The 12,360-nt window shown below is 38.7% G+C and overlaps 1 non-coding gene across 1 annotated transcript; it reads left to right on the forward strand.

The window, feature by feature from the left end:
- Nucleotides 1-12,014: 12,014 nt before the first annotated feature.
- TRNAG-CCC (transfer RNA glycine (anticodon CCC)) lies at nucleotides 12,015-12,085 on the forward strand. Its single transcript has one exon. It is a non-coding gene; the product is annotated as a tRNA-Gly (tRNA).
- The last annotated feature ends 275 nt before the right edge of the window (nucleotides 12,086-12,360 follow it).

A 12,360-nucleotide genomic window follows, 5' to 3' on the forward strand; every position in this document is an offset into this window, starting at 1 on the left:
TCAGTATCCATTTTGAAAATGAGTGGTCACTTAAGGGTACAGATTAGCTCACTTAAGTAATCACTCATTATGTGAATGAGGGACAACTATGAATTAGAAATGAGTATAAGTAACCACTTAAGGGTTCACTCATTTATAAGTGACGACTATGAATTCCGCCCTATATCCAGACGTTTGAGATGGGCAGGGCATGTAGCACGTATGGGCGAATCCAGAAATGCATATAGAGTGTTAGTTGGGAGGCCGGAGGGAAAAATACCTTTGGGGAGGCCGAGACGTAGATGGGAGGATAATATTAAAAAGATGTGAGGGAGGTGGGATGTGATGGTATGGACTGGATTAATCTTGCTCAGGATAGGGACCAATGGCGGGCTTATGTGAGGGCGGCAATGAACCTCCAGGTTCCTTAAAAGCCAGTAAGTAAGCAAGTAAGTACTATTAACAGAGTAGGCCAGATACTTCTTTTTATCCACAGGAATTGCCACCAACTGTGGAAGGAAAGTATTCTACAAAAACGTAGCTTAGAATAACAAACTGCAAGGCACAACATAAAAAATATGATGTAAAATATTCGGGCATACGAGTACTGAAGCCTTGATAACTTTCCTACTATCTCCAACGAATATAAAAAGCAGATTGACAACATATGCTGCAGCTATTCCTCGGACATAATTGCCTTTTCGTTGCCTTGTGATTGGAAATAGTTGAATGTCCAGAGTATAGATGGAGCCTTCCCTCCCTCCCCACCCCGAGCAATGCTTCAGTCTTCGAGTCTGCAAACAAGTGAAGGACGCGCTGTTACAAGAACCGTATAAACTGAAATTTTGAAGACCGACGACTGTCATCTGATTAAGCATGCAGAAAACAGACACTAGGAAGAGAGTTTTATTTGTGTACATGTATAAGAACGTGAGTATTTCAATATAAAAGAAGGAGACATTGTTTTGTAGATTATACTGTCTTACGTAAAATTGAATGGGGGAGAGAATGATTTTTATTCCGACTCACTGCAAAACACACTGAAAATGTAAGGTTATTATTGCTAGTGAAATCATTGATATCCCAACAGTTGTACGAAAATTTGCCGTAATTATGTTGTAAATCCGATAAAATATATAAATAAATTTTCGAAATTGTCGGTTTGAGAACATTTATTTATTGCTAAGAAGTTGCTGTCAAGTAATAAACGGTCAATTTTTGTGTTTGACTTTTTGTTTTATTTTACGTTTTCTTTTTGTGGTGGGGGTGGGTGTGTGTGTGTGTGTGTGTGTGTGTGTGTGTGTGTGTGTGTGTGTGTGTGTGTGTGTGTGTGTGTGCGTGCGTGCGTGCGTGCGTGCGTGCGTGCGTGCTTTTTATTGTACAACGTAAAGAGACATTGTTTTATTACCACCTTCTTGAAAGTTGTACGGGCTATTCCATCTCAAATCGACCGAAATACAGAGAAAATTGACCTTGCAATTTTTAAATAAAATGAAACTTTTTTTTGTTCGTTGACAACTGTGATACAATGCTTTATGCAAAGTTTGAGGCATCATAACTTCATAGTGTTTAAATTTAAAATATTTAAATTTATCGTATTTTCATAAAATTAGCAAATTTAAACTGTTGTGGCTCCGAAACCCTTTCACCCAATGATAAAAATCATGGTTTATTTTGATGCTGAGAAATTAAATTTTATATTGACATGTAAACATTTTTTCTCACTTCTTATGGAAATGGAGAAATTGAAATTTTTCTTCGTTAAGACGCCTTTGCCCACGAAACAATATTTTAAAAATATATGGTTAGATTCCGCATTGAAAGTACAAATAAACACATTTTTTTACTGATGCACCGTTGATAAGAAAGTATTGAAAATATCAAATAAGGAAAATAAATAGTACGCGCGTGAAGTAACCAGCTGACTGTGAGGCGGGAGCTAGCCGAGACAAGCAAGGCCAGGACACAAACACGTCATGTTTTGTCTAGTAGCGCATAGCTGGACTAGCTTTATCACAAGTTTTCATAAACACAGGAGTAAAATGACGCCCAACGCTCGCTTATCCTCAGCTCTCTGCCAGTGCGTGCGGTACTGCTCCGTTCATGTCTAGGCGTGTGAAAATAATTTATTTAATACCCTCGAAACTTATTGCCGAGCCACTAAGCAAACAATGCCAAATCCCTCTTAATAATGCAAGGTTTTTTCTCAATATTTTTTTTACATTTTTACAAATGGGCAAAAAGCCTAAAAGTAAGTAAAATCAGAGTATCTGTCTCTCTGTATACAATAAGAATAAGGATTACTTCTTAACATAACCTACCAAATATCAGCTCTCGTTCAATGTTCTGCAGTAAATGGTTCCAGAGTTCTGAGCGCTGAAAGAGGCTTGTTTTTATAAAATACGCTAAATTTGTTGCTCAATAATACGAAAACCGTTTGACTTTCGATAGTATATTTTTGAAAATGCACTGTCCTCAGCACCGTGTATAAATAGGGAAAAAATTAGAGTATTAAAAAAATGCGAGATTTTTTACTGATCGATTTCATATGGAATAGCCTGTACAGTGAAAATTATTGCATTCAATGTAACTTGTACAGGGACATCATTTTATTTTTACTAACATTTTTAATATTAACCTGGCTATATCTTTTGATTAAAGGTCTAGAACAGGAAACACCGCTTGCTCCCCCTTCCGAGACTGGAGTTCGATGATACTGGCGTAAAATACAAATCACTTTACTAGGTATAGGAGGGAAGAAAAGTAGTTCATCCATTTACGTAAACTAGGAAGTATCGCAATTTTGAGTTTGATAATTTTCATTAGGTTTTTGTTTAATGAGAATACAGTGCTGTATTAACACTTAGTGTTTCTACTCACGAATTGAACTATCCATTAGGACGTATTAATTATGCAGTGTATATTGTACTGTTACAGTACATTAGCGTACAATATAGAGAATGAAGTTAAATTTGAAAATAATCATAATACGGATATTTAAACACATTTTTGAAAATGGTGGCCGTTCATTTCGATACAGGCTTCAGTTCTTTTGTGCATATTATCGCACTATAGACTATTGTACCTAATTCCAATTACCAGTTTCATCCTTCGTACCAGTAACTCATGTTGAAATAATTCTGTACCTGCTCTATAAAAGAGTACCTTACGTACTGTAAATTCAATCTTCACTTCTGCCCTATCCGAAAAGATAAAATTACTCAGACATGCTATCTACTGTCCGTCCAAGTGGTTATGCCGCAGGGTCGTAGAAAGGGAGGAAATCACGTGACAGATAATTACTTAACGAGGCCCTTTTATTTAAGTTATTTTATTTATTGTATGGGTAAAATATTACGTAGACGTCCAATTCCTAACAGAAATGTTCTGAGAAAAGATCTAAGACAGCCCAGCCACTAGCCTTTACAGAGAATCGAATAGAAGCAGGTGGGGGAAACCGGGATGCGACGTAGGCAAATGGACGGCAGTATTTGTGCGAAAATGATTCAATATTGAAAGCTCTTTCGTTACTGAAAAACGCGAACATATTTTTGGAACGTACTGTTTACTATAACTGTAAGGTTACTATGACTGTATATGCGGTCTTGGATCTGTATGGAGGACGGTTGAACTTCATTAGTAGAAGGGGTGGGAGTGAAGTACATTCAAAAACTCAGGTACAATAAAAATTGAAGTATAAAAAAAATGATGTCCCTGTAGCTATTGAATCCACAATCGGCTATTTTCTTTCCGTACCCGCCTATACTTGTGCTCAACATAGCGTGAACCCTGTACGTAGAAGTAGACTGTAGCAGCTATCTCTCTCCTCCTAAACACGCAACCCATAGGGTGGCAACAAGTCCCATAATTTCTATGTAAATAATAGTCTAATAAGTATATACCTGTATTTTTTGTGCCTGTATAACAACCTTGCGGTGCCATTGATTTTGTGGGACTTACTTCACTTATGTTATGCCAGCAATGTTACAAAAATAGTCCCACAGAACTGGGTGACGTATTATTTTTTGTTATGACAATTACGGTGCACACACTGAGCCTTTAGACAGTTTAGGGTTTGTATTGCAGAAGAATATCTTAAATCAATTTTCAGTTCTCAATATACACGGTGAACCCTAAGTAATGTCATTAAATTTCAGTTGGTTATTCTTTAAGCTATTTCAAACAAAAAGTTTTATACAATTTTGTTCGTTTTTGCTTTCTTTTCGAGATAAAAAATTTTGTTGTTTTATGACAGCCGTGTCGAAAATGTGGCTCACGAGCACATTGTGGCTCGCAATGATAGCTGTGTATTTCTCTTACTTCCTACCTTCCCCAACCCCCACCCTCTCACTCACTGGAATCACAGTCTACTATATACAGTCACGAAGCTTGAGTTTTGAGGGTGCTAGAAACAATAGACTGTGCCAGTTTCTATTTCGCATTGTCTATAATGAGGCGATATTAGTGATCCTAGCGGTGAGCAACTATCTAATGTTTGCATATTTACTACGTATTGAGCTTCGTGACTGTATATACTAGACTGTGCTGGAATCAAACTCCGTTCCATTTGCTTATTTGTCTCTGACCTGCGAGTGGCGTATCGTCCAATGTCTCTCTCGAAACCATGTACCTCTACAAAAACGAAAGTTTCAAGGAGGATGGGAGGACGCATTTTTTTGTTGCCAGTATGATGAGAATATTAAATGTATGATTTGTTCACAAGTATTACGAGGAAAACAGTTGTATAACATAAAACAGCATTATACTACATGTCACTCATGAAACATTAAAAGGTTTTATTTTATTTATTTATTCATTTATTTATTTATTTAATAATAACATATACATAAAAACGTTACATTAAAATACCCCGAAAGAGCAAAGCTCGTGTTCGGGGACAGTTCCGTTACATAGATACACATACTTTAAAAGATGAATTATTATTATTATTATTATTATTATTATTATTATTATTATTATCATTATCATCATTATTAGTATCATCTCTGTACGTACATCCTTTTTCAGCAGATGTACGAATAATCCCGTTAGATCTTCAATTTAAACTCACAGATTTACAATGTGATGTTAAATGAAAGCTAGATGTAAGGACTTGACAAATGTTGAACTTTTCAAATCTTTGCCAAAAAATAAATATCCGAAGCTTCGTTCTTTCGCTTGCTCTGTTAAAGCCATGTTCGCTACAACTTACGTTTGTGAAAAATTGTTTTCAACAATGAAAATAGTAAAAACAAAATTTAGATCACGACTGACAGACAAATACCTTCGTGATCAACTACGACCGGCGTTAAGTGACATAATTCCTGATTTTGAAACTCTATCGCAGAGACATTTTGAAGACAGTTAATTTTAGGTTGTGATATTGTGTCCTATGTTTTCTTGTTCACTTCTTTCTTCGTTACACGTACTAAACATTAGTTTGTAGCCTTATACTGTATAAAATTATATTTAAGTGCTTGACATAAGGAAAATGAAAACCCGTTAATAAGTAGGACATTTGCTTCATTTCCCCTTCGGGTGTCCGCCTCCCTCCATAGGTGCTATGCACGTTGCAGGTTACACAGTGGCTCGGCGCACGATCACATTTTCGCCACGGCTCTTTTATGTGAAACATTTCACTGCGTGTTTCGAGGAAGCCATTGATTTAATTCCCAATACGATCAGACAATTTAAGAGAACAGTGTGTTATGATAATAAATGTTTGAAAGGATTTTAGTTTTCTCCTTTAAATGTGCAGAAATTTGATCTGAACAAATGTAACTTTTTGTTCTGAAAATGACTTTTTCAATGTTACATTTGTTCGGATCAAATATGGACCTATGCACATTGAAAGGACAAAATTAGAATTCTTTCAATCATTTATTGTCATAATATACTACTCTCTTAAATTGACTGAGCATATTGGAAATTAAATCAATGGCTTTCCCCGCCAAAAAAAGCTATGAAATGTTTAATAAACTTTTTTCTCTCGAAAAGGAAGCAAAAACTAACAAAACTGTATAATTTTTTTGTTTGAAATATCTCAAAGGATAATCACCTGAAATGAATGATATTAATGATTGATTAAATGGCTATCTTACTCGTGTTAATTACGTAAGCATGTGCGGCTTACAGCTGTTTCGGTGCTACTTAACCCCATCCTCAGTGAGTAGGCTCTGAGGATGGTGTTAAGTAGCACCGAAACAGCTGTAAGCCGCACATGCTTGCGTAATTAACACGAGTAAGATCGCCATTTAATCAGTTATTTACATTCAAGTGTTAAAAGTAGTGTACGTAAGTTTCAACATGAATGATTTTACTTACAGTTCATTGAGTATAGTTTTATACTAGCTACTACAGAGAGTTTTGCATCATATTGTTCTTCTTTTTGGGGGTTATGGGACTTTGGGGGCCTCCTACATAGTAACAGTTCACATAACCTAAACTCAAAAGCAATGATGCCCGAGGATTGTTTATATCTAGAGTTCATCTAGATTTATAGAGCATTTGGCCGTGCCATGTTTACTTAGTCTACTGATCCGAAACCCATCTAGTGACGCTAGATATGAGTCAGGCGATCACGTCAGCTCCCCTATGTGCCTGCTAATAATAATAATAATAATAATAATAATAATAATAATAATAATAATAATAATAATAATAATGTCCAACGGGTAGATTTTGAAGTATCAGACATTTCTCTTCATAAGGTTGCTATGAAGCTATTCCAAATTGTATATTATGAAGTGAATGTCAGGAGCTTAAAATATCTCTCCTGGAAAAAAAATAGTAAAATGGTCTTGGAACAGTCTGATTCTGGGCCATCGACATATTAAGTCAACTGTCATTATACAGGGATCGCACTCAATTGAGTGACTTGGTGGCCGGGATTCCACAGTAATATGCAATGTTGGGCGAAGAATCTACGTAAAGATTAATTTATGTTATGGTAACAATGGTTATTAGAGGAGAAAAATTCGCTCCGGCGCCGGGGATCGAACCCGGGTCCTTGGTTCTACGTACCAAGCGCTCTAACTATAGGTATCCTACAAGCAAAACTCAGCTCGGACTCGTCGCGGCGGGCATGCTATGCCCCTCTTACTCCCCTGCAGTAGGCGTGAGAGCATGCTGGGAACGGGAGCATACGTCATCTGCGCGAGACAGTCACGCCCGCTGGTTTCTGCGCACTGAGTTTTCCTTGTTGGACCCGGGTTCGATCCCCGGCGCCGGAGCGAATTTTTCTCCTCTAATAACCATTGAAGTCCATTAGCTTGAGAGACAAAAAGATGATTAATTTCTCAGGTACCTTCAAAAAAGGAAAGCATAGTTTTAACCCAGAACATTCTTTATGTGGGTACTGTACAATTATTTTAAAGTCGCGGGTTGTAACGCAGTGTTCGAGGGACTATACAAAGGGGAACTGATCTCTCTCCCTCTCTCTGCCTCTTTCCCCTATCTCTCTCTTCTTCCCCCTTTCTATCCCTTTTCTCTCCCCCCTCTCTCTCTCCTTCTCTCACCCTCTCTCCCTCTCTCTCCCTCTCTCTTCCTCTCTATCTGTCTCTTTCCCCTACCTCTTTCTTCTTCCCCCTTTCTTTCCCTTTTCTCTCCCCCTCTCTCTCCTCTTCCCTCTCTCTCTCCCTCTCTCTCCCTCTCTCCCTCTCTCTCCCTCTGTTTCTTTCCCCTATCTCTCGCTTCTTCCCCCTTTCTTTCCCTTTTCTCTCCGCCTGTCTCTCTCTCTCCTCTTCCCTCCCTTCCTCTCTCTCTCTCTCCCTTCCTCTCTCTCTCTCTCCCTTCCTCTCTCTCTTACTCTCTCTCCGCCTGTTTATTTCCCCTATCTCTCTCTTCTTTCCCCTTTCTTTCCCTTTTCTCTCTCCCTCTCTCCCTCTCTCTCTCTCCCCCTCTCTCCTCTTCCCTCTCTCTCCCTCTCTCTCCCCCTCTCCGCCTGTTTATTTCCCCTATCTCTCTCTTCTTTCCCCTTTCTTTCCCTTTTCTCTCTCCCTCTCTCTCTCCCCCTCTCTCCTCTTCCCTCTCTCTCTCCCCCTCTCTGCCTGTTTCTTTCCCCTATCTCTCTCTTCTTCCCCCTTTCTTTCCCTTTTCTCTCCCCCTCTCTCTCTCCTCTTCCCTCTCTCTCCCCCTCTCTGCCTGTTTCTTTCCCCTATCTCTCTCTTCTTCCCCCTTTCTCTCCCCCTCTCTCTCTCCTCTTCCCTCTCTCTCCCCCTCTCTGCCTGTTTCTTTCCACTATCTCTCTCTTCTTCCCCCTTTCTTTCCCTTTTCTCTCCCCCTCTCTCTCTCCTCTTCCCTCTCTCTTCCTCTCTCTCCCCCTCTCTGCCTGTTTCTTTCCCCTATCTCTCTCTTCTTCCCCCTTTCTTTCCCTTTTCTTTCCCCCTCTCTGCCTGTTTCTTTCCCCTATCTCTCTCTTCTTCCCCCTTTCTTTCCCTTTTCTTTCCCCCTCTCTCTCCTCTTCCCTCTCTCTCTCCCTCTCTCTCTCTCCCTCTCTCTCCCTCTTCGTCTCTCTCTTCCTCTCTCTCTGTCTGTCTCTTTCCCCTATCTCTCTCTTCTTCCCCTTTTCTATCCCTTTTCTCTCCCCCTCTCTCTCTCTCCTCTTTCCTCCCTTCCTCTCTCTCTCTCCCTCTCTTCCTCTCTCTCTCTCTCTCTCTGGAGAGCGATAGCACTAGTTGTAGCAATCTGCTATTGGTCCTCGCCATATGTAGAAAATTTTCATTTCAGTAAAACAGTCATTTTATTTCAAAAGAGCATCAGAATTAATATAAAATTGTGTTGTTTTCAGGTGGTGGAAGATCCTTGGGAGCATTTTTTCGATATGCGCTACAAGCATCTGAATACACTGAGTAAAAACAACTACGCGTTAATGGCCTACGTTTCGGAAATGCTTAACTTCAGGTAAGATTTTATGAAATATTTATTTGTTTATGAAAACCTTACCCATCGTTTTGAAAGTATTAAGAAACATTATCAATTTTATTATCGAAGAGACTGATCGTTTGGTAGAACCAAGAGTAGCTTTCATAAAGAAAAGAAGAAAGAAAGATACTTATGGATCACGGAATAGTCGAACACAATATAAGAAAGATTATCTTATCATAATCGAATGTTAGAACTGGTAAAAACCATTTAGCAGCATGTCCCTGAAAAAATACGATACAGATGAAAACGTGCGCCTGCTATTACTCAGCTTTGGAGAAGAATCCTGATAGAGACTCTCGGTGCTTCCAATTTTGACTTACACCACTTTTGCTCTGAACGGCTCATATCAGCCACAGCCTCAATCAGAGGTGTGTTTAATGTTATAACAAGTTACTGTAAACTTACGAAAATCTGCTCTTCTGTTATTATCTGTATTTTTCTTATGTCGCACTATTTCGAGGTAGAGACAGATTTTTGCAGGGCCCTGTTAATTAAATAGTCTTTGTGTGGTTACAGACAGTGTGGTTCCAAATGCCCCCCTTTAGTTTTCTTATGTATCTTGTGATATTTGTGCCTTATTCTAACTTGTACTATTAGAGAAATAGTTGTCAAAATGTCCAACTTTTATCTTGTGTATCTATATCGTATTAAACTGTTAGAAATCTTACAAAGTTATATTAGGTTAAATTGATCATCATAATCATCATCATCATCATCAATAATACGATTTGGTCCCATTGGCCCGTTTCGTCTCCATAGCAATATTAAAATTGGTCTTTCCAGCGTTTTCTAGGGCGTCCGATTCGTCTTCTCCCTTGCGGTTTATAATGATGTAGTCGGTATGGAATGCGGGTTGGTTCCATCCTAGATATATGTTCATGCCATTTATTCCTATATTCTGTGATAGTTTCTATAATATTTGGCATATTTAGTTCCCGTCGTATGTCTTCGTTTCGCTTGTGGTCCAATAAGCTATATCCTGCTATTGGCCTTAGCAGTCTCATTTCAGCTGCTTCTATTCTCTTCATTTGTTGAGTTGTCATACACCATGTTTCCATATGTAATAGCCACCTTCTGGTGAAGTCGTCAATGTATAAATTAAATAAAACAGGTGATAAAGAACACCCTTGTCGAACACCTCGTGTTATTTCTTTGCTTTCTTCGCTTATTCCATTCTTTAGTTTAATTCTAATTTTAGTGTTACTATATAACCCTTGTATTACCCTTATTAGATGATCTGGTATTCCTTTAGATCTCAATACTTCCCATAATTTTTGACGATTAACAGTGTCAAAAGCTTTAGTGTAATCAATAAAGGCAATGTAAGTTGGGATGTTGTATTCCCTATTTTTCTCAATCATCTGGCTTATGGAGAACACACAATCGATACAGGATCTATTCTTCCTAAAACCATGTTGTTAAATTGATGTAGAATGGAAAAGAAATATATCCTTAAAATGTTGTGCATCAAGTTAACGAAATCTTGTATTATGCAAGATTAATGTAACGTTCTATACTTAGGCTATATGTGACGAGATGAACTGTTTGCCATAGGATGAACTTGACTATGACCGACACGTGGGGGTTCCCCGTGAACGGCACCAATAACTACACGGGCATCGTGGGCCTCATGCAGCGTGGCGAGGTGGAGATCGGGGCGGCCGGCCTTCTGATCAAGGAGACGCGCATGGACATGGTGGACTACGCCGGGGAGATCGTCACTTTCAGGTTAGCGCTGCCATTTTCTCTTACAGAAAGAAAAGGAAGATTGCAGCGTCTATAGACATAGATAACTACATAATAACCAAATGCATCCTTGTTATGATTTCGTATTTTGAAACCACGTGTAGGGAGGCGAAGGAGAAGGAGAAGGAGAAGGAGAAGAAACGACTACTAAACTATTGCTTCTTACTATAATAAAATCGAACCAAAACCACAATTCGAAACAGATTGTGTCGGAAATCTTTCGGACATCGCATCCCAATTTATCATTTTATAGAACTTACTTACTTACTGGCTTTTAAGGAAACCGGAGGTTCATTGCCGCCCTCACATAAGCCCGCCATTGGTCCCTCTCCTGAGCAAGATTAATCCAGTCTCTATCACCATATCCCACCTCCCTCAAATCCATTTTAATATTATCTTCCCATCTACATCTCGGCCTCCCTTAAGGCCTTTTTCCCTCCGGCCTCCCAACTAACACTCTATATGCATTTCTGGATTCGCCCATACGTGCTACATGCCCTGCCCATCTCAAACGTCTGGATTTAATGTCCTTAATTATGTCAGGTGAAGAATACAATGCGTGCAGTTCTGTGTTGTGTAACTTTCTCCATTCTCCTGTAACTTCATCCCTCTTAGCCTCAAATATTTTCCTAAGCACCTTATTCTCAAACACCCTTAATCTCTGTTCCTCTCTCAAAGTGAGAGTCTAAGTTTCACAACCATACAGAACAACCGGTAATATAACTGTTTTATAAATTCTAACTTTCAGATTTTCCGACAGCAGACTGGATGATAAAAGCTTCTCAACCGAATAATAACACGCATTTCCCATATTTATTCTGTGTTTAATTTCCTCCCGAATATCATTTATATTTGTTACTGTTGCTCCAAGATATTTGAATTTCTCCACCTCTTCGAAAGATAAATTTCCAATTTTTATATTTCCATTTCGTACAATATTCTGGTCACGAGACATAATCGTATACTTTGTCTTTTCGGGATTTACTTCCAACCCTATCTCTTTACTTGCTTCAAGTAAAATTCCCGTGTTTTCCCTAATCGTTTGTGGATTTTCTCCTAACATATTCACGTCATCCGCATAGCCAAGCAGCTGACGTAACCCGTTCAGTTCCAAACCCTCTCTGTTATCCTGGACTTTCCTAATGGCTATGTTCTTAATTATCATTTTGACTTGCGTGTTAGAAATATTTCAATAAACTTGTCAGCATATTAACATGCATTCTTTGTACAAAAACAATACATATACTCGAAGTTCGTAAAATACTTTAAGATATTCAGTTTCACTTCCAACCCATCTTTATTGATTCGGGAACATTCCCGCTACCCTCTGTTTACATTCCACGAACTAGGACCCACCCACCGTAGCACCGCTGGTGTAGTGGTATCATGCGAGATTCCCATTCTTGTGACCCGGGTTCGATTCCCGGGCGGTGCAATTTTTTTCTCATTATTTAAGATAGATCTCTTTTCAGCTTGACATTTATGTGTCAAAATGCTGCTGATATGAATACATCTAAAAGGAATAAATAGCAAATATTCTAAACTAAAACCATTACAAACGTGTTCGGATGGATGAGGAAATAGATATTTAGTTCATTGCAAATAAACTTTTTTGGGAATTGAGACTTCCTTCGTTAGTGAGAGGCTAAAGGTGTCATATAGGCACGGTTTCTAAAACAGAAAATACGAACATATCTTATTTAAGGTTTA

Source organism: Periplaneta americana, chromosome 15 (genome assembly GCF_040183065.1).
Source record: "Periplaneta americana isolate PAMFEO1 chromosome 15, P.americana_PAMFEO1_priV1, whole genome shotgun sequence".
NCBI classification, from domain to species: Eukaryota; Metazoa; Arthropoda; class Insecta; order Blattodea; family Blattidae; genus Periplaneta; species Periplaneta americana.